The sequence below is a fragment of the Sceloporus occidentalis genome, unplaced genomic scaffold (assembly GCF_023333645.1).
Source record: "Sceloporus occidentalis isolate IW3139 unplaced genomic scaffold, rSceOcc1.0.p SCAF_3, whole genome shotgun sequence".
In the NCBI taxonomy this organism is placed as follows: Eukaryota; Metazoa; Chordata; class Lepidosauria; order Squamata; family Phrynosomatidae; genus Sceloporus; species Sceloporus occidentalis.
In genome coordinates, this window is record NW_028316983.1 from 38,591,942 (window position 1) to 38,615,026 (window position 23,085).

A 23,085-nucleotide genomic window follows, 5' to 3' on the forward strand; every position below is an offset into this window, starting at 1 on the left:
TCTGCTGGGAAACCCCCCTCACCCTGATTTTCATTTGCATTTGCTGGGCCTTGATTTTGGTGTTTTTCAGGACTGGTAGCCAAACAGTTCTGCAATCTGTTACCGACAGGTGGAGCCCTGCCAGTATCTTTTAACAGGTCTTCACATGGCTATATATATTTATGTCACTTCAAAGTCAATGTTTTCTTGTGTCAATCTTACCAAAGGTTTTCTTGGCAAGATTTATTCAGGGGGGATTTACCACTGCCTTCTTCCTAGTCTGAGTGTATGTAGCATGATCAATGGGTATCTACAGCTGAGTGGGAATTCAAACCCTGGTTTCCTAGAGTTGCAGTACAACATCTGAACTAGTACACCACACTGGTGATCTTATTATATAGGAAACAGCAGTTAAGAAACCATTTCTGCTCATGGCACGCTGAACAGAATCTAAAGCCACTGTTCTCTGGCAGCCTAAACATAATATACCGTACATATAATATGAATGAGTTATTGATATTTTTTTAATGCAGAAGCTGAAAGCGCCTTATAATCACTAAAGAGAGCTAAATTCTGTATTATTGTCACCCAGATTATCATGTTTGCAGATTTTAAAAATGAATTTAGTAGTAAAATTAGGCTGCTATTTAACAATACAATGCTTTGTGTAGCATCCTAGAGCAGTGCTACACAAAGTGACAGTCTCTGTACTGATGCCTGTCAGTGAGCTATCGGTTGCTGGTACATAACAAGTTTCCAGGAAAGAAGGAAATAGTTGCAGTCAATAAGCATAAATATGGTATTGGTCCAGGGCACATTGGGAAAGAAATCCTGCCAGTTCCTGGAATCAGCTACCCTACAAAGCATTATTCTAGATGACTACAGACTATTTCAGACCTCCCCCCCTTTTGAGGGTGGAAAGGGGGAGTCTCAACTCAGGATCTCCAACCTCACAAATATCCTCCCAGCTGTCAAGGAAATTGATATTGATAAAGGCCAAGTGGAGGTACCTCCCAACATATTGAGGAAAGTGAGAAGCCACTTCTAAATCTATGAAGACAGTTCTGTTAAATGCAGAATTAAAGCCAATAAACACCCCTGCATAAGCAGTGCAACAGACTCCTATCAATATATTCAACTTTTTTCATCATTCAAAAAGAGACTAAAACATGCCTTACTTCATTATGTTATATGTCTTCTTAACGGTGTGTTCTGTCACAGTAAGGTTTCTATCCTAATGTGCACTTTTTCTGGCAGTCAACCACATTGAACATCACAATAGATCTTACTTCTGAGTTTATTTTTTTAATTAGTTCTGAGACATGCATAGGGTTGTGTTATTAATAAAGCTACAGGATATATAAAGAATAATAGTTTCAAGTTAAAAGTGTTTTTAAAAATATATAATTTATATGCCACCTGGCATAGCACTCAAAGTGGCTGTCTGCATTTTATTTTGCATTATTGGTTTTAATATATTTTGATTGCCTCAAACTACAAAGTTTATAAGTATTTTGATGTGAAATAAATATGAAATAAATATAAATATTATAATTTTAAAAGACTTATAACTTTACTATTATCCCTGAAAAATAAAGAGCCCTTTGAAGCTTGTGAAGGATCAAAGTATTTGGAGCATTTTCCTCTTTCATGATAGAAAGCTCAGAACACCTATGCATTTAACTTATCAGTACTACAACCACATTTTCTCACACAGAATGGAAGCAAAAATATTCTTTTCTGATACAAGCTTTTCTCTCAGCTGTATCACTATCATCAAGCTCCTGAAAGAAAGAGCCCTACAACTCAAACTAAATGCCTAGGTCTTGCTAAAGTGCCACAAGTAATAAATCACATAATTAAAAGTTGAGAGTTAAATTACACACACTTTGCAATCTCAGCAGCCCCTGGAACCAATTGGGTTATATCTGGCCCTAGGGCTAAATGGGGAGCCATTGGTTCCTCCAGCATGTCATCATGAGAGAGAGGTTCAGTGTGGTTCTAAGAGGGGGGAATCAGGAAATCAGAGAGCCTGGGGGGCATCTGATGGGGGGGGACCTCTCTCTGAGGGTTTCCTGTTCCCATGTTGGTCTTTCTCTACCTATCTTTTAGAATCATGGACTTGGAAGAGACCCCAAGGGCCTGTCAGTCTAACCCCCTGCCAATGAAGAATACACAATCAAAGCACTCCTGACAGATGACCATCCAGACGCTATTTAAAAACTTCCAAAGAAGGCAACTCCACCATACTGAGACAGCATATTCCACTTTCAAACAGTTCTTACCATTTAGAAGTTCTTCCTAATGTTTACGTGGAATCTCTTTTTCTGTGTGTTGAAAACCTTTGCTCCATGTCTTTCTGGAACAGCAGAAAACAAGCCTACTTTTTCTTCAATATGACATTCTTTCAAATACTTAAACATTGCTTTCGTGTAACTTCTTAACCTTCTCTTCTCCAGGTTAACATATCCAGCTCCCTAAGTCGCTCCTCATAGGAGATGGTTTCCAGACCTTTCACCATTCTGGTCACCCTCCTCTGGACATGCTCCAGCTTGTCAATGTCTTTTTTGTGCCCAGAACTGGACACAATATTCTAGATGAGGCCTGACTACATCTGAAGAGAATGATACTACTACTTCCCTTTTGCAATATTTTAATGCCTCTGTGAGGAAAGGAGGGTTGGAGTGGATTTCAAGGATCAGGACCCAGCTTCCCTGGAGCCTTTAAAAGGAAGAGATGCTGGAGATAGGCCTTGGCCAGATATTGCCCACCTGGTTCCGGAGGCTTCAGAGATAGCAAAATGTTTGTGCATATGCCTTCAAGCAGCACAGCCTCCATGATCTGGATTTTGTTGAACTCCAGCTCACAGCATTTCTCAGCATTGGTTATTCCATCTGGGCAATGCTGGGACTTGCAATCTAACAATAGCTGGAAACTATATGTTCTTGTTGTTGTTGTCGTCATCATGTGCCTTCAAGTAGTTTCCAACTTATGACAACTCTAAGGTGAACCTATCATAGGTTTTCTTGGCATGTTTCATCAGAGGGGATTTGCCTTTGCCATCCTCTGAGGCTGAGAGAGTGTGACTTGCTTGTGGTCACCCACTAGGTTTCCATGGCTGAGCTGAAATTCAAACTCTGGTTTCCCAGTATCCTAGTCCAATGCTCAAACCACTACATAATTCCAGATCTCATATGGACTGCTATATGTTATATTAAAGTATCACAAGAGTCTAAATGTTGCTTAAAATTAGACCCATTTGTCTTTTAAAAAGGATATTGAGTGGGACATTTGTACCCTCCATTGAGTTTAGGGAGCAAAAAATGGGCTTGTGTTAAGTCCAAAATGCCCACATGTATTGTGCTACTGATAACCATGTAAGGTAGGCCTTCAACTCTGACACAGACCGCCATAAAGCCACAATGTAAACTTAAAGTTGTATCAAGGATGGGAACCCAGATTTTTCCACCTAAAAACATGCTAACCTCTGCACTTGATTGTATTTTTCATGTTTGTTAGCTGATCCAAATAAACTGGGGATTACAGCTCAAATATAGAAATTTAAAGGGAATGAGAAAACAAAAATCCATATGTTTAGCAAACTGCATTGTTGCATCCTTAACTACAGTCAAAAATAGGTACAGATGTAAGATAGGAATACCTAGCTGTTCTAGATGAATGCAAATCTTCAGATCCAGATGAACTCAGGGCCAGAGTTCTTTAGAGTACTAAAGGAAATTGAAGATATAATCTCAGATCCTCCATCAGCAGACTTAGATTCTTGGAGAACAACAGAGGTCCCAATAGATGGCATGACAACATGTTGATTTCTCTGGCAAAATTCTTAGTGGCAAAGTCTACGATCACAACTGGCCTCCCCTGCTACTTTCAGAAGGAGAATACTGTAAAATCTTTCGCTCTATGAATAACAAAATCAAAGTATCCTTTCCAAGGCTGCACTTAAAAATTACATAAGTTTCTCTTATGTGTCAGAATATATAACTCTGAATGTTTCTGATCAACAATATTATCATACATGTAACCAGGTAAGCAGTTAGCTCAGCTGTACCAGTACAGTGGAGCCTCGGGTTACGAAAACAATCCGTTCCGCGGCCGCTTTCGTAACCCGAACGGCTTTCGCAAGCCGAATCCCCATAGCCGCTAATGGGGAAAAGCCGCGATTTGGTGTGAAATCGCGGCAAAAAGCACCAAAAGTTTTTTCGGGACCCGAAAAAACTTTCGTAACCCGGATCAATAATTTCCAACGGGGTTTTTTCGGGTCCCGAAAAATTCGTAACCCGGGTAATTCGTATCCCGAGGTTCCACTGTATTAAGGAGGCTGTTTACTGCAAGCTTTTTTGCACTTTTGGCAATTCTTCACCCACACACATAGTCCACTACCAGTTCTCTCCCACTCACACATACCAGCACATGCTCTCTCATCAGTCCCTGAACTCCAAGATGACAGGGAATAAATCAGGACAAATAACCATGATTAGTGGTGTACTGATAGTAGCTGTTCTGCTATCAGTAAACAGAGCCTGCATGAAAGAGGATTGGACTGGGTGGCCCTTGTAGTCTCTTATGATTCTATTATTATTATTATTAACCTTTATTTATGAAGTGCTGTAAATTTACACAGCGCTGTACGTACAATCTCTAAAAAGACATGACACAGAAGGAGAAGGGAGTGGTGGAGGGAAAGGGTAAGAGGTCCAGCAGTTCCTCTCTACCTCCAAGGCCTGGACCAAGGCAGATGGACTGGAGGGAGGGCTTCTATGATTCTTTACTGTCATGCTACTTAAGCAATGTAAGAACTTTGTAATGTAGGGTTGTATTCTGTAGACTTGGTACATAGCCAGCACACTGGGCTACTGGTTTGCATAGTTTTTTGTGGGTTTTTCGGGCTATGTGGCCATGTTCTAGCAGAGTTGCTTTCTGACGTTTCGCCAGCGTCTGTGGCTGGCATCTTCATGCTCTGAAGATGCCAGCCACAGATGCTGGCGAAACGTCAGAACGAAACTGCTAGAACATGGCCACACAGCCTGAAAAACCCACAATAAACTATGGATGCCGGCCATGAAAGCCTTCGACTTTACTACTGGTTTGCCTTCTATCTAAATTCACCTGAAGAAAATTCTTACTATAGGTAGCCAGAACAGTGATAAATGTAATGATTAAAAATCAAACAATTCCTCTAGCCTATAAATGGGGATTCCAAATTTTAACTCTGTGATTCAGTTACCATAAGTCATTTTAAACTATACACGTAATTACCTTGTTGGGGGTATTTCTAGGTAGTAAAGTGACTTTACTTCAAGTGATAAGTAAGTTCCTACTGTGTTCAGGGATCCTCCTACCCATTCTTCTAAATGGGTTTGTGGAACTACCTTAATTCCTGAGGACAGGATTCTGGGAACTGAAGCCCTATAAATCTACAGGCTCATGCTTGAGAACTACACTCAACTACATTTTCCACTACATTCAGATTTTTTTTTTACTAGATCTAAGACTTCTATCAAAATACCATTTTGTGTGTGAGTCTGCATTAGGGTAAATTGGGAAACCCATCCCACCCCCTCTTTTCTGCTATGGATTGTACAAGGATTAAGTTATAATAAATTATATTAATTGCTTCTAGATTTTAGAAGCAAGATATCACGTGCATACAAACCTGCAACTATGCAGCAGGGTTTTCTTATTTCAAATATGCATAGTAACAACCTTAACAAAAGTTTGTGACTTACTGAATTTAATTCTTTTAACAAGTGAACTGAAATCTTGCAAACTTCAGTCAAACACACACCAAGAGAAGTTTAGCTCTAAAATCCTAGCAAAAGCTGTATTTTATAGATTAGGATAGGTTTGCATTGTTATTAACTTTTTAAAGAAAGAAGTTAAATCAATTGCAATTATAAAATTAAGACAGTAGGTATGATTCTAAAAGTGTATGTTTCATGACAGTGCTCTGAGCCAATCCTCCCCCCACCATGGCAAAATAGCCTCAGAGACAAGGAACAAAGCTAGGAGGGATTTCTCTCTGCTAACAAACCAGTACTAGCTGGTGTGTGTGGCCTCCAACAAAGTACGTTCTTTGGCAAAGTTCACCCAGGCCTAGATCTCCATGCTTCTTGACATCTTGCGTTGGGGATAACACTTTACTGGAAGAAGCCAAATGAACTCCATTCATGAATGCATGTTACTCATACTGGACAAGTCTCATCCTCTCAGCTTCAGCAGAAGACAAAGGCAAACTTGCTCTGAACAAATCTTGCCAAGAAACCCCTGGTGATAGGTTCACCTCACTGTAAGTTGGAAATGCCTTGAATGCACTGAACAACTTATATTAGGACTCATTTCACTGCTGGTTTAAGGAAGGAGGAAGGTCGGCACTGCTGCCTTCGAAGTATTTGTATCTGTGGGGTGCCTAAGCCCAGATTTGCCTCCTCCAAGCTACCACAAACATTTCAGTGATGAAGAGAGGCTGTGGTATCAGTACTGACCACCACAACAAGAAAACAGGAGAAAACAAAGAGATAACAGTACTTCGTTCCATTCACAATTTCCAAAATGCATTTTTCTCTCTTTCTAGTTCTTAATAATACTCAATTTATCTATTTTTACACTTGTAAAAACACAACTATTAAGAAAACAAAAGATAAATACAATGCTGAGACGTCTCACACATTATCTGGGTACAAATCATTTACAGGTTAATGATTGTACACCATGCTCAACTAATAATGCACAGAGGTATCTAACGTTGTAGTAACCTCACCTCTTCCATATACAAGGAAATAATCATGAATTACAGATGTGGTGTACAGGTATGTATAGGCTCTACCTCTCAAATGGAGATGATGTACAGTCACTCCTCCTTTTTCACAGGGGATCCGTTCCGGACTCCTCTCGAAAATAGAGTTTCGCCTATATTCAAGCCCCACTGGCTTGAATATAGGCATGGGCATACACCCCATTCATTCTTCCTCCATTCATCCCTCCTGCATAAGTGAGGGACGCGGGTCAAAAGACTGCGAGAACAGAGGGAATACTGTATACTCTTTGCACACTATGCTTCAACATGTGGCTAAAATTTATTTTGTAGTACATACTGCAGTGTTCCACAAGCCACTACATTCACAGTCTAGTCACCAATCGCTATAATAGCCTGCAAAGCTCAGTTATTGCCCTAAAGGGCAATGAAATACATAGCACCATTAATGGTTTAGGTTTCTTCCAGTAGTTTTAATACATACCTGCTATTTCATTTGGTACAAAAACCTGCATCCTTCTATTTTGTGTGCTCCTAAGAGATACAAGGAACTCTCACGTATGGAAGTCTATGTCATTTATCTGCTCAGTTATCCAGGGTTGCTGCCACAGTCAGAATTAATGCAGTATTACACTGCTTCAACTGTCATGGTTCCATCTTATGGAATCGTAGGATTTGCAGTTTGTCATGGCACCAGAGTTCTCTGACAAAGATGGTTAAATATCTCATAAATCTACATGCTCCAGAATTTCATAGCACTGAGCCATGGCAGTTAAAGTGTCAAACGGCATTAATTTTGCAGTGTAGATGCAGCCCAGGTTATAGGCAAATTAAATCTTTTAATTTAAGAACTCATAATTGGCTATACTAGGAACTAATCTTGAGATTTATATATTACAAACTATATGCTCTATCCAGTTATGCCTCTCCCCGTGTTGACACTGAACAATTACCTTTAAAGCCCTACATGGCTTGGGCCTGCGTTACTTGAGGGACCGCCTCTCCCTATACAATCTGTCCCGCACTCTCAGAACAACTGGGAGGAACTTATTAGAGAATGTAAACACCAGGTTAACAACAACTTCCCACAGGGCATTTACTTCCATAGCTCCTAAATTACGGAATGGCTTGCTGGAGGAGATCTGTCTCATTACCACCTTAGATGCCTTTAAGAAGGCACTTAAGACAGATCTCTTCCGGCAGGCCTATCCAGGCCAATCTGCTATAAGAGAGTTAGAAATACTCCACCTCTATTTGTAAATATATGTATTTTAAATGATGATTTAGTCTATGTATTGTATTGATAGTGGTTTTACTGTTTTATTGAGTGTATTTTATATCAAATTGTCATTTTTTATCTTGTAATGTTGTTTCTATTGTTGTAATCCCGCCTCGATCCGCAAAGAGAGATGGGAAATATAAATAAAAATTATTATTATTATTATTAGTAGTAGTAGTAAGTTATCCATGGAATTTTTATGTGTTGGAGTTTAATGCAAAATAAAAGATATGTGTAAGAAATTTTGTAATGTTTATAATATAGAAATACGGTAAGTACTAAATCTTGAAACCATTAAATGTTTCAATTTCCTACTAAACCTTATTTTGTGAACCTAGCAAATCATGAAACACATATTTTTGGGACAAACACACAATGACCATAATATTGATTGGCAACTGAAAAGAAAGCACCATAGTTTAAGCACAGAGTAGAATCACAGAGTTGGAAGAGACCACAAGGACCATCCAGTCCAACCCCCTGCCATGCAGGAACTCTCAATCAAAGTATACCTGACAGATGGCTATCCAGACACAAATAACTTAAAAAAGAATTTGTTGCAAAAAATAAAATAATGGGCACTGAGTTAGAAGGTTTTAAAAGAATATCGGACAAATTCACAGAGGCTATTGTACTACTAAAAATTGTACTACTTATGATGGATGTACAGAATGCCAACTTTCAGAGACACCTCAGTTCAGTTGGTAGAAAATGTATTGTTTTCATACCCTATATTTGGACTACAGAGCTCTACTAGTGTTCTTATAACATATTAATAACTCTGCCATTGTACAGAATACTCAGGTATTTCTCTAGGCTAACGGAGGAATTCAGATGCTGGCTCTATCCCAGCCAGATATTTATTCCAAGCATTGGCCTACCTGGAATCTTTGGAGAGACCTACATTTAGTTGAGTGTGAAAGTTCTTTGGTCTTTGAATAAACACTGTAATTTGTACTTATTCCAATAAAGGGTCACTTAACAGACAAATTCCAAAGAACAATTTTATAAGCTTCACCTGAATCCCCAAGAATTTGAACAGAACAGAACTGGGGGGTGAAATTTTACAACTGCTAAACTGCCTTCACTAACAGCACAGCATATTTTGATTTGAGCATTTTCCCCATTCCATCCTCCTTTTTGTATTTATAACACATGTGTTTCATAAATTGTTTTGAATCTGAATTTATTCTTTTTGCACAAATACCATGCACTGTAACATGATTTGTGTTAACAATTTCAGTGGCTTCTATTACAAAACGTCTTTGTTTTGCATTTGCATCCCTGTGTGTTACTGGCCCTCATCCATTAGAAATATTTGCATGTTAACTGCCAAATGAACTGAGAGACGAGACAAGCGATATTTGGTGAGACCTACAAAAACATGGTTGTTTAGGGTTTATTAATTAAGGTGCTACAGTGCTATGTTAACAATTTATCACCAGTGTGCTAAGCAGTAACAGAAGTATTAGGAACAGAGCTGCACTCTCAAGTGCTTTTACTGGGAAATAAGCTCTATGACTGAAAATGTTCGCAATAATAATTGGATTATAGGGTCATTTCATTCAGTTTTTTTTTTAAACAAGTACTTTTAAAATGGCAAAAGATACTGTATTTAAAAGATTGCTGTATATACCATATATACTCAACTATAAGTCAACCTCATGTATAAATCGAGGGCAGGTTTTGGGGCCAAAATTATGGATTTTGATATTACCTGTGGATAAGTTGAGAGTAAAACTTAGGGGCATATAACAAAGGATCTAAAAGATGAAGCAAAGGAAAACAATGCTAAAGAATTTACAAAATCCCAGCAGGCATAACTGCCTGTGCTCACACTAAAGGCTAGATGGATAAGAGAATAGAGGGAGGTCAGCACTTCCAGGACAAATTACACTCTTGCCTTTCACCAGGGGATAGTTCCTGTTTTTTAATAAGAGTTAATGTACAAATCTTACATTGACCCATGGAGAAGTCAACTAAGGTTTTTTGGGTCAATTTTTTGACTTAAATTTCTATATACATGAGTATATACAGTACTCATGTAGAAGTCTAGAAATGTTAGTCAAAAAATTGACCCCAAAAAATCTGGGTCGACTTATCCATGGATCAACGTATGTACGCACATAAATACATGTACTGTATACAATTATATATGCATGGAAGTACTGTATTTTAACTCTTTTTTTTAAAAGGAACCATCCCAATCTCTGAGTAGAGTGGCAAAACGTGAGAGCTTAGTCTTTCCTTATCCATCCAGCCTTTATGGCAAGTACAAATAGTTATGCCTGCCAGAATTTTGCAAGTTCTTTGGCATAATTTCCCCTTGTTTCATCAGTTACATCCTTTCTTACAGATTCCTAAATTTTATCCCCAACTTATGCACAGGACATATCAAAATCCATAATTTTGACTTCAAAACCTTCCCTCATCTTATATATGATGCCAACTTATAATTGAGTATACAGTAATACAATATAAAGCAGCATAATTTCAAATTTGCACGCAACAGGAAAATATATTTACTCCCAAAACAAGCATGTCTAGAATTTGCCATCCACCTAAAAACTGTATTAATACTTGGAACTCTTAAATAATCATTTAATCATATAACACATCAAGAATAAATCAAATCTTTTGACAAGCCATTGTTTATCACACAAATAGAGGGAAAACCAACTTCATTTAGAAATTCAACTTGAAAAATAGTTATAAATATAAATTAAACTATAGTTTTTTGTGGATTTTTCAGGCTATGTGGCCATGTTCTAGCAGAGTTTCTTTCTGAGATTCGCCAGTATCTGTGGCTGGTATCTTCAGAGAATGTTTGCCTGGAAAGGACTTGGCTATATATATTGTGTGATCTGGAAAGGCAGGAGTGATTTGCATGTGTATTGTTGGTTGCTGATGGCAGTCCTCAGGGTGTGAGGGTCTGCACAAGAGGATTAATGTCTGCTTGATTAGTGCTCATTGTCTGCTGGGAAGCCCCTGACCCTGGGAGATTTCTCATTTGCATGTGTTTATCTTGCTATCTTTCAGGACTGGTAGCCAAACCTTGTTTACTTTAAGGCCACATAGCCCGAAAAACCCACAAAAAAAACTATGGATGCCAGCCATGAAAGCCTTCAACTCTATAAATTAAACGCTATATAATGTATGATAAATATATATCCAAAGAAACAATAAACAAAGAGACCATCGTACATGCTTAATAAGTTAATGTACAATCTTCTCCACATTTCTAATAGGTACTATAATTATGTTTCTGCTATAACAAACAGAATGGCTGGGATCTTGTTGAGAGCAGGCATAGCACAATATGCCACCAGCATAACTGTGGGATTTTGGTGATAACCAAGGCAGCTACACTGGTGGGGAAGAGGGCGTAACTGTGCCTTCACATCATTCCAGGAGCATTTTAGACTGCTTCACAACCTAGGGAAATGGTTGCATAAGGAAGTCTCAGAAATAGCCTTTTGCAAACAAGATGGGAGTCCAACCCCCTGCCATCCAGTCCAACCACAGCGGGCCCAGCTACAAAAGGTAAACCCCCCCCCCAAGGATTCCAAGCAATAAAAACAAATTGAAATGCAATATCAAGAAGCAGTAGGCTGCCTAATCAATAAGGTCTCTAACTACCTGTCGAATGCCTTCAGCTGTAATCCTATGATTATTACTGAAAGATGTCATGGTGCCATAGAGGGATGCGTCCCTCCTTCTGTGGGAGGAGAGAGAATTCCAACCTCATACACATCCTGCTGCCACCTGCTACAGAAACAATTGCCTTTGCTGTTCCAGCAACAGTAGAGGGGGAAATGAGTGTTTCACAGATGTGTCAAGGGAGAACTACAGATTGAGGATCCCTCTCAGAATTAGAGAAACCTAAGGCCACTCATAGAGCTGGTATACATAATTTCTCTCCCATCACAACCAATAGGAGAAAAATCATAAGAAGAAAAACAAAACAAGAAAAAAGGGCAGAGGTGAAGAAAAGTTGCCCCGCCCTCCCTCCCTGATAACATGAACCCAGCTTGGTTTTGGACAAAGTAGCTCCTCTTCCTTTGGATCTCACACCCACCGAAAAGACTGTCATTGTCCAACAGCTGATGTTGAACTTGTAAATGTTTTTGAACATAGACATATGAAAACTAAAAGGATTTTAAAATGTATGCCTGACTACTATCACATCATCAGGAAGTATTGCTGTTTTTTGTTCCTATCAGAGTCTGTTGTGTTTCTAAACAGAACAGAACTTGCTATCTCACAGCTTGGTCAGCTGTTTGAACTATCAGTCCATGATTTTTAGCCCATACTGTTCAGAATACAGAGCGTTGTAAGCCCCTACAACTTTCAAAAATGTCACCACCACCCTTTATAGTCTTACTTATATACTGTATGTTAGCTCACATGATTTTCAAAATAAACCCCACACAATTATGAAAGAAAGTATATTCTTTCCAGCATGGTGCAGCTTGAATCTTGGCTCAGCCATGTAAACCTGCTGAGTGACCTTGGGCAAATCACACTCTCTCAGCCTCAAAGGATGGCAATGGCAAACCCCCTGTGAAGAAACTTGCCAAGAAAACCCTATGATAGGTTTGCCTTAGGGTATCCATAAGTTGGAAATGACACACAACAACAATAATTTATGAAATATCTTTCCAAGTTGTCTTAAGATGATCATACTATGAGCAATGCCATTCAGCTCCTTCTTGATCTGATAAGATCAAGACTACAATCCTGTGCATATTGACTAAACTTCCCTGAGTTGTCTAGTAACTTTTAATAGGATTGTACTGAAAAGAAGCACTACTCCGAGTGGGATCCATGGACACTGCTGGTCCAGGAACCAGCAGCTGTCAGTCCCTGGAGAGTGCTAGTTTCCCACATAGAGACCTCAAGAAGAACGGCTATTCTAAGCATATTAAATAGGATGCGAGACACAGTGAACTTCATGAAATTGACTTTTTACTAAGCATCAGGCTGTAAGAGAACCAAGACAGTGCAGTGGTTTGAGAACAGTGTAGGACTCTGGAGATCAGGGTTCAATTCCCTGCTTGGCCATGTAAACCCTCTGGATGACCGTGGATAAGTCACATACTTTCAGTCCCAGAAAATCCTGTGATAGGGTCACCTTACGGTTGCCACAACTTGGAAACAATTTGAGGGCGCTCAACAACAAATCAGGCTGCAAGTATTTTTAGAGCCCTGACAAATACAATGGCTTTAGAATGCTCCCAGGGGTAATCCTGGGGCCATGCTAGGGCCCCCATCGGGTTTCTTTGTTTTTGCAGTCCTTTACTCCCTCCAGACGTCCTGGACCAACTTATCTGCAAATAAAATAAAATAAAATGCCCCCCCCCGAGCAACAATTATCCTTTTAAATAGGCCAATCCCCCCAAGAACTGTTTACTATTAAATCTATACCTATATACCTATATATGTTTATGTGGATATCAATTTTAAAAAACCTGAAGTGGAGTTCTGTGCACATCCAGTTTTATTTCATTTGTTGGCATTTGTAGCACTCTGCATGACTTAGGGGCAGAAAACACTCCTGGACATACCACAGTTGTATGTCTTCACATTTAAATGAACAGGATGTGATATAAAATGTTCAAACATTCTCTACGTTTTCTAAATTGCTATAATGGAAAGTGGTCTCAATATTTTACTCATTAATTTTTAACAAATCTCTATCAACTTTGAGCCCAAGATGTCTGCAAGAAATTAAATCCTTCTGGATAATCCTTCTGTGTATCCAATAGGTTATATTCCCATTGGGCAACAACCTTACAGTTCAACTACTGCATAAGTAGAAGCACCTGGGGCAAATGATTTCAAGAAACCAAGGAAATGCTAACTGTACAAGAAGTGGCTGACAAGCTAGACGTAATTACATAAAGTACTGTACTTAGAATCACAGAACTGGAAGAGACCACAAGTGCCATGCAGTCCAACCCCCTGCCATGCAGGAATACACAATCAAGCACTCCTGACAAATAGCCATCCAGCCTCTGTTTAAAAACCTCCCAAGAGGAGACTTCACCATACTCAGACGCAGCTCTTATCAGTAAGTTCTTCCTAATGTTTTGGTGGAATCTCTTTCTCTAAAGTTTGAATCTATTGCTTTGGGTTCTAGTCTTTGGAGCAGCAGAAAACAAGCATTCTTCATCCTCAATATGACTCCCCTTCAAATATATAAACATGGCTATCATGTCACCACTTAACTGTCTCTTCTCCAGCCTAAACATAATCAACTCCCTAAGCCTCCCCTTATAGGGCATGTTTTTCAGACCTTTTATTATTTTGGTTGCCCTCCTCTGGACATGCTCAAGCTTGCCAATATCCCTCTTGAACTCTGACGTCGAGAACTGGACACAGTATTCTAGGTGAGGTCTGACCAAATCAGAATAACAGGGCACTATTACTTCTCTCAATCCAGACACTGTACTCCTATAGATGCAGCATAGAATTGCACCCCACCAGTCACTTCTCTCCAGGATGAAAAGGAGTCATTGGTGAGCACCCGCTGGGTTTGGTCAGTCAACCACTTACAAACTCACTTATGGGGAGCATTATCTAGTCCACATTTTGCTAGCTTTTTTGCAAGAATATCATGGAGGACCTTGTCAAAGGCCCAACTGTAATCAAGATATGCTACATCCAAAGCATTCCCTTCATCTACCAAGCTTATAACTTATTAAAAAAAAAGATATTAGTCTGGCATGACTTCTTTTTGAGAAACTTATGTTGACTTTTAGTGCATGTCTTTTGAAGTGCTTAAAGAGCATCTGTTTCATGATCTGCTCCAGAATCTTTGCTGGTCCTGATGTCAAGCTGACTGGGCAGTAATTGTGTGGGTCCTCTTCCCCCACTTTTTGAACATGGGGACATTTTCTGTCATCCAGTCTGCTGAGACTTCTCCTGTTCTTGAACCAGAATAAGTTCCTGTACTTGACTCAGAGAAAGCCAGCATGGTATAGTGGTTTGAGTGTTGGACTACGATTCTGGAAACCAGGGTTCAAATCCTTGCTTGGCCACAGAAACCCACTGGATGACCTTGGACAAGTCACCCTTTAGCAGCCTCAGAGAAGGGCAATGGCTACCCCGACCAACAAATTTTGCCAAAAACCCTTGGAATGCCATACATGGAATGCCAACCCTTGGAATGCTGGAAACAACTTGAATGTACACAACAAAAAACTTGCATCAGTGGGACTAACATCTGAATAACCATTGTGTCAATGGCTTTAGTTGCCATAAGACTTTTCCCTGCTCGTTTCTCACAATACACTACGCATTCACAGATTTCACTCTTTCCTGACAGAAAGTGTGCTCTCTGTTCATGTTGCTATTAGTATAAAAGGTTTTAAAAGCCTCCCATTAATAATAAAAATCATTTATACAATACTTACATTCCCTCCAGTTCCAAATCATATAAAAGGATTATGCAAAACAGAGTTTTGGACTACCTAGACTGTCTCTAAATTAAAAAGAAACTCTACCTTTCCAATTCAAACAAAGCAACAAGAATCCTAGCACATGCTGGGTAGCTAAGGAGCCTTAATTTCAGTATAATAGTATTATCCACAATCCACTGCATTTGACTGTATTTATTTCACCCCTCTCCTCTTAAGAGCTCAGAGCTGCATTTGTGTGTGTGTGTGCGCGCGCGCGCCTTCAAGTCACCTATTGACCTAGGGCAACTTCACGAATTCCATAGGGGTTTCTTAGGTAAGGAATATACAGGGTGGTTTTGCCAGTTCCTTCCTCTTAAATATAGCTTACACCACCTGGTATCATTTGGCAGCCTTCCATCTAAGTACTAATCAAGCTGACCCTGCTTAGCTTCCAATATCAGACAGGATTTGGTGCCTTTAGGCTATTTAGGTATTTTGACCACACAATAAACCCATGAACTGGCAAGAAAGACACAAGACCATACAGCAAAAACCAGTTCACCCCTCCTGCAGCAAGTACACATATAGTAGGTACCTTTGAAATAGCAAACATAACAGTGTCAAGGGGCAGACTATTTGTAAATAAACAGGGCCATGTGCTAAACTGAGTCGCAGTTGAATATGGCTCATACACACACACAGCACACATAAAAAAGTGCCGCAACTAGGTGAACATTTGATCTAGGGTTTTTCCCTCCAGACAAACCTAATAATTTATGCACTGGCTTCTTTCCAAAGAAGGGAGGGATTTCCCAGTAATTAGTAGCTAGCGCTACTTTGGTATGACCACTAGATGACAGAGACAAACACACAAGTGTATAAGAACAAGGAAGAGATTTGATATTAATAAATCCTGACAAGGTGGCAGATTAAGGAGCAGAAGAGAACAGGGAAGGATACCCAGAGACCTAGGATGCCTCTACACTGTAGAAATAACACAGTTTGACACCATTTTAACCATGGTAGCTCCATCTTATGGAATTCTGGGACTGTAGTTTTACAAGGTCTTTAGCCTCCTCTGCTAAAGAGTGCTGGTGCCTGCCAAAACTACAAATCACAGGATTCCATAGGAGGGAGCCATGTGAAGTGCTGTCAAATTTCATTATTTCTACAGTGCAGACTATACCCCCACAGGAAAAATGTTAAGTACCATATATATTTGATTATTAGTTGACCTCATGTGTAGAGGGCAGATTTTCCAGCCAAACTTATGGCTTATGACATGACCTGTGGATAAGTTGAAGCTAAAACCTAGGGGCACGTAACAAAGGATGTAAAGAATGAAGCAAAGTAAAACAATGCCAAAGAGCTTACAAAATTCCAACAGGCATAACTGTTTGTGATCATACTAAAGGATGGATGAGAGAGTAGAGGGGAGTCAGTGCTTCCAGCGCAGATTACACTCTTGTCTTTCACCAGGGGATGGTTCCTTTTTAAACAAAGAGTTTAAATTTAGTACTTTAAGCATTTCTTGGTCCTGAAGTCCAATTCTAGAGTCAATGTCTGGCAGATAATGACCACAGAGTTGCTTTGGAAAACCTAAAGACAACACTTCTCTAGGCATTTGTAGGTCCTCAACTCCCAATTCAAGGGGCAATGTCTGGCAGATGTTGACCACAGTTGCACTTGAAGCCTACAGAACCCTAGAGAGAACACTTCTCTAGCGTTTGTAAGTCCTCCAGTGCCATTCTAGAGTCAATATCTGGCAGATGTCGATCACAGAAATGCATTGGAGGCCCTTGAGAGAATACTTCTTGAAGCATTTGTAGGTCCTCAAGTCCAATTCTAGGGTCAATGTCTGGCAAAGAGTTAAGCTGGAGGGCCTAGAAATTCCTAAAGAGGCGTTTTCCCCCTCTCAGGGGAAAAACAGTGTGTGTGTTTTTAATTTAGCTCCCCACCCCTTTTTACAAGGCTCCTGTACCCAACCCCAACAAATGTGGAGGTCACACAGCGTACTTGCCTCAGTTTGAGAATATAGCTTTTAAAAAATGAGAGAGAAAGCTAGAGAAGGAGAGATGAAATCTCCTTCTTTGGAGGTCTTTGAACAGAGGCTGGATGGGAGTCCCTGCAGAGCAGAATGGGGTTGGACTGGATGGCCCTTGGGGTCTCTTCCAACTCTATGATTCTATATTGTTATCTCAGAAATGGTTGTGAGAAATCTCTTCCAATTCTAGGATTCTGATAGCCCCAAGACAGAAAGTAGGCCTGAAACCTTACAATATGTCTTGGGACTTTAAACAGTGATTAACCTGAGAAATTCGGGCAACTGACATTAAAACGTGATTAAAATGAGATTAACACAAGAGCCATTATTATCCTGTGAATAACCAGGAAATAACCATTCAACAAACAGCAAAAAGTCATTGGAGTTATCACATGGGATTTTTCCCATGCAGAAAGGGGATTTAAAACAGGGAAATGTGGGGTCATTTTCACACGTCGCGTATTAACGTGTACAGAAAGTGAAAAAAATCCTGCAAGAGCGGGATCGTTTTCACACGACGTCGTGGCCACCAAGCATTAACTTGAAAATAAACTGCACAGAAAGTGGACAAAATTGGTTGCTTTTTTACTTTTGAAAGTGAAAAAACGCCCATTTTGTCCACTTTCTGTGCAGTTTATTTTCCCTTTAATGCTCTCTGCCTCTCATGAGGGTGAAAATGATCCCGCTTTTGCAGGATCTTTCCTGGATTTAAATCCCGTTTTGCCTTGGGATAGAGGCACTTGGCCTCCCGCACGGTAAACTCCATACGCTGGGGGAAATCCCGTGAACGATTTGCGGCGGTTTCTTGCCTGGTTGTTCACAGGGTTGACGGCACTTTAATCGCGCCTCACCTTGTCACTGTGTGGAAAACCATTAGCGCAACTGTGCGGTAATAAACAGGCTATTTGTGGGTTTTAGGCCTGGAACACACAGTCGTGCCCTTGTCATGTGCGAGGGCTGCCTGGTGGGTGGAGCGCCCACACGCCCGGCAACCCTCGCATGTGACGAGGGCGCCGTAGCTGCGGTGCGCCTGCCAGACCGGGCGTGTAACGGTGATGGCGCAGCTTCCAAACAGGGCGGTGCAGCTGTGATGTCACCGCGCTGGCTCTGGTGCTTTGTGGCGCCGCAAAACAGAGCCTCTTTGGGTCGCTCCCTTTTTGCTCTGCAGCAATTTGTTTGCTGTGGCACTCCTGCGGAGCAAAGAGAGGTGCCAGGGAGGTGCCTCTTTCTAGCGGTCTGTACGCCGCCATAACCACGTTGAACAGGGTGCCGTGTGAAAACCATTTGCGCGATTATCGTGGGGACAATCACCGTTTATATTTCCGGTTGTCCTCCTTCGCGGAGCAAGAAGGTGCCTGGAGGTCTGGCTCTGTGAGGCTCATACTCTGAGAGTGCTGCCAGGGCTATGAAGGGGGGCAATGGAGAGAGGAGAAGCCAAAGGGCGGAGGGATACCACCACGACCTGGAGGAGAAAGGAGTCCCCCTCACAAGCCCATTGCCCACCAAGGGCTGGGGCGACACCTGCGGCGACCCATCCGCCCTCGACCACCAACCACCAGGCCTCTGCCTCTGCCTCTGCCTCGCCCTCCTCCTCCTCCTGCTTCTCCCGCGGAGCCACACAAGACCCTTCCCGCGGCCCGGATCCCTCCGCCAGAACGTTCGGGGCACCGCGTCGCACTTCTTACCCTCCAGAGCGGCGGCGGCGGCGGCGGCGGCGGCTGCGAACTCCTCGCCTAAAATGGCAGCCAGTCCAAGTCCAACCTGACTGAGGCAGCGACTCTCCAAAGTCGGGCGCCTAGCGCGCATGCGCGGCACCAAGGCCAGCGCGAAGGAGGGAGGGAGGGAGGGAGGGAGAGGCTGAGGGAGAAAGAGGGAGGCAGGAGGAGGAGGAGGACTACGACTCCCAGCTGCCTCAGTCAGGAGGGCTCCTCTCCTGCTCAGGGGAAGAGGGGCCAAAGCACACACAGCAGAAGTAATAACAGTAATAAGAATAAGAATAATCCTCTTCGGGGCGTTCTTTTTGGTCCCAGACACACTGCAGGAGCCCTAACCTCCTCTGAGGGCGCTTGGACTGCCCTGGCTCAGGGCTCGGGAATCTGGTAATTGTAGTTCGTTGTTTGTCTGGCAGGAGGGAGGACAAATGCCTCCGAAACCACACTTCCCAGAATTCCCCAGCACTGAGCTGGGCCAGTTAAACCGGCCTCAAACTGGATTGTTTTCCTGGAGTGTGTTTTGGGCCTAAGCACCAAGGAGGAGGAGGAGGAGGCACCGTGAAATGGAGGACCCTCCAGGGAAAAAATGGAGGACACACGGCCCAAGAAAAGCTGTGGAAGCACGCCTAGAAATGTACAATCCATGTTTCTTAGCGATGCTCAAAAGGGAAGGAAGGCATTTGGGAATTCCTCCCGGACCCAAGGAGGCCGAAATGGAGGCGATGCCCAGGAAAGGTTTACTTGCCCAGGAAACATGATGGGCTTTGCAATGCTTCTCATCGTCTCATCTGCACGTTTCCAAGATTCATTTTACTCATCCAAGCAAGATGGGCTAGACAGTTCTCATGATATGGTTTGTATGTAAGCCCATTGGATGACCTTGGGCAAGTCATTCTCTTTCAGCAATGGCAAACCCCTGAAGAAACTTGCCAAGAAAAGACCGTGAAAGGTTCACCATAGGATCACCATAAGTCAGAAAGAACTTGAAGGAAGGCACACAACAACATGTTTCCACGATTCATTTTACTTGGCCATGCAACATGGGCTAGGCAGTACAGTGGACCCTTGTTATACGCTGGGGTCTGATTCCAAGATCCCCCCGGTGTAGCAAAATCCGTGGATGCTCAAGCCCCATTAAATATAATGACGTAGCAAAATGGTGTCCCTATAAAAATGGAAAAGCAAGGTTTGATATTTGAAATGTATACTTTTTTGGAACATTTTCAAACTGTGGATGCTTGAATCAGTGAATAAGAAATCCGTGTATAAGAAGGGCCAACTGTACTTCTCATCTGAGGTGATGGACCACCACATTCAGTAGACTGCACTAAAGGGTAGAGGTTTTTCCCCCCAAGGTTTGCTGTTGTTCTCAAAGGCTTTCATGGCCGGCACCCATAGTTTTTTGTGGGATTTTCGGGCTACATGGCCATGTTCTAGAAACTCAGGAAGAAACGTCAGGAAGAAACTCTTCTAGAACATGGCCACATAGCCAAAAAACCCACAAATAAACTTTGCTGTTGTTGTTTGCCTCCAAGTCATTTTTTACTTATGGCAACCCTAGGGTGAACCTTTCATAGGATTTTATGGGCAAGTTTCTTAAGAGGGGTTTGCCATTGCCATCCTCTGAGACTGAGAGAGTGTGATCTGTCCAAGGTTACTCTGCTCCTGTGTGGAATTGAACCCTGGTCTCTAGGGCTGTAGTCCAAAGTTCAAACCACTATGCCATACTGCAGGGTTTTTTTAACACCAGCCCAAGATACAGCTTTTTGTTACTCTGGGACCTAATTTACTGTTAAGCGTGTACATTGTTTTACAACCCTTTCAAGCCTTTTAAGCCTGTTTTAACTTATTTGAATTGTTTGATATGTTTTTTTAATCTTGTATAAATTATTTTCATCATATGGATTTGTTTTATTTTCCCCCTATTGTTTTATCTGTTTCCTGCCCTGAAGGTGAGACAAAAATAAATAAATAAATAAATGTTGATATAATCTTTTCCTGATAATAGCTGCGGGGGAAACCAGAAAGTCAGAAGGTGAAGCTATTCTACATCTTTACTACCTATTCTAATGGGTGAGAACATAAACATTCTTTTGCTGGGCCAAATAATCGAAGACGCTGAACTAGTTCCATTTTTTACTTCATGTATTTAAAAAGAGAACACATTGGTTCAGTTTATATTACAAATTAAACATATTAGAAGCAGACAGAGTAAGAAGAAAGGACAGCCTTCTGACACAATAAAACAAAGTGCTCAAATCTTTATCCATTCAAAGTGGGATCCAGGAAGTTATATGCTAGATAATTTAGTGTCTATTCTGGCTTGAATAGGCCAAAGGGATTATAAAACGTAAAGCTAACAAACATGGAGAGGAATGAATCTCACTGATGTAAGGTCAGGGTGGCTTCTGCCAAGATAATTCCAGCCTCATTTCCTTTTTAGGGTTCTTTCAGGGTCAACAGCCAAGTAGATAAGGGTCGTCTGGTAGACGCTGTGTGCTTGTTTTGAATTTTTAACAAGATTTTTGCATAGTCCACTATCAAGGGCTTCTGTGCAAACATAGCAGCCATAGAATTAGAGGACAGTACTTTTTATAGATCAGTAACTGGTTAGAAAGCAGGAAGTCAGATAGTAGGATTAAATGGAATTCTCACCATGGAAGGAATTAAGAAAAGGAATCTCCTTAGTGTCTACGCATTTTGTGTTCATGAAAGGTCTCATCTAGGCAGATGGGTATGTTAGTCCTTTAGAGTCACAGAAGGGACCACAAGGGTCATCCAGTCCAAACCCCTGCCATGCAGGAATACAGAATCAAGTCAAAATTAAAGCACCTACATAATTATCTGAGCTATACTTGTATTAAAAATTGGGGTCACCCAATGAACCTACGAAGAGCATTAAAGATCAAAGACAGCACTTTGATTTGGGACTAGAAACAAACTGGGAGCCTCTGGCAAATGTTTTCTTTACCTTCAAGGAAGCTGCTTAAATCTAATTATTCATCAATCCCAAATTTTATCTACAGTGGGCAAAGGCAATCCTGTCTTGATTACTGACATTGGACAGACATGTTGCTTACCAAGTTTAAATTGGATTTCTCCTTTGATTCAAAGTATAAAAACAGTCACAGACATAACATTTGAAAACGTGAGCTTCAGTTTTCGTTTTAGAAAACACCTTAGTTCAGTTGGGCCATTTCATTTATATTAGCCTTGTTTTGCATTCGCTTTAATTTCATCTTTGCTTCTTTCATTGAACTGCCTTTCTCCTAACAACTTCCCTGTTTTTTACCTAACCAGCATGACATTTGTTGCCATTTTCCTGTACTATTACGATAAGACACCTGACAAATTGTATCCAGGTAATAACTGAATGGGGGCATTTTATAGCCATTCTTAAAAGCACATATGCAATAACCTTCCCATTGGTTTAAAGAGGTACCTATCTGCATTTCTTCTACTTGCAACTGTTATTTTTTGTCAAGAAAATTATGAAGTTTGCAGGCATTCTGTCACCACCACAGAACATCAGACCAGCCAAATTTCCCACACATTGAATAAAGAGTTTCCGTTTCGTTGTTGGGAGATATATTTTTTAGCAGATGTTGGACCAAGTGTCCTTCACATTTAAGAATTGGCATAGATATCTTGTCAGTTTCATGAGTCTTAAACCCCCCCCCCCCCCCTTTGCCTACACAGCATTCCAGGAATGTATCATATTTCAGTATCATGGCTCTGCTCAGTTTTGAGAAGGTATCCATTTACAAAGCAAGGCTTTTTATGTGAAATAAGTGTGATGAATTAAAACAAAGTTTTTCTTCTTTGCTTGCTTTCCCTTTAATTTTTGTGGTGCATCTCATAAGGGTACCTTAGTTTAATTTGGTTAGTTTCTGAAA

General features: G+C 41.0%; 1 protein-coding gene across 3 annotated transcripts in view; it reads right to left on the bottom strand.

Moving 5' to 3' along the window:
- The window catches only part of ITCH (itchy E3 ubiquitin protein ligase), a 76,739-nt gene extending 57,511 nt beyond the window's left edge, over positions 1-19,228 (bottom strand). For 2 of the 3 annotated variants that reach the window (XM_089514072.1, XM_089514069.1), the window contains exon 1: positions 19,163-19,228. The gene's annotated coding sequence lies outside the window, so the exon portion shown is untranslated. Of the gene's footprint in view, positions 1-18,788; positions 18,888-19,162 lie in introns of those variants that run through there. The other variant, XM_089514070.1, reaches the window with a different exon arrangement.
- Between the last annotated feature and the right edge of the window lie 3,857 nt (positions 19,229-23,085).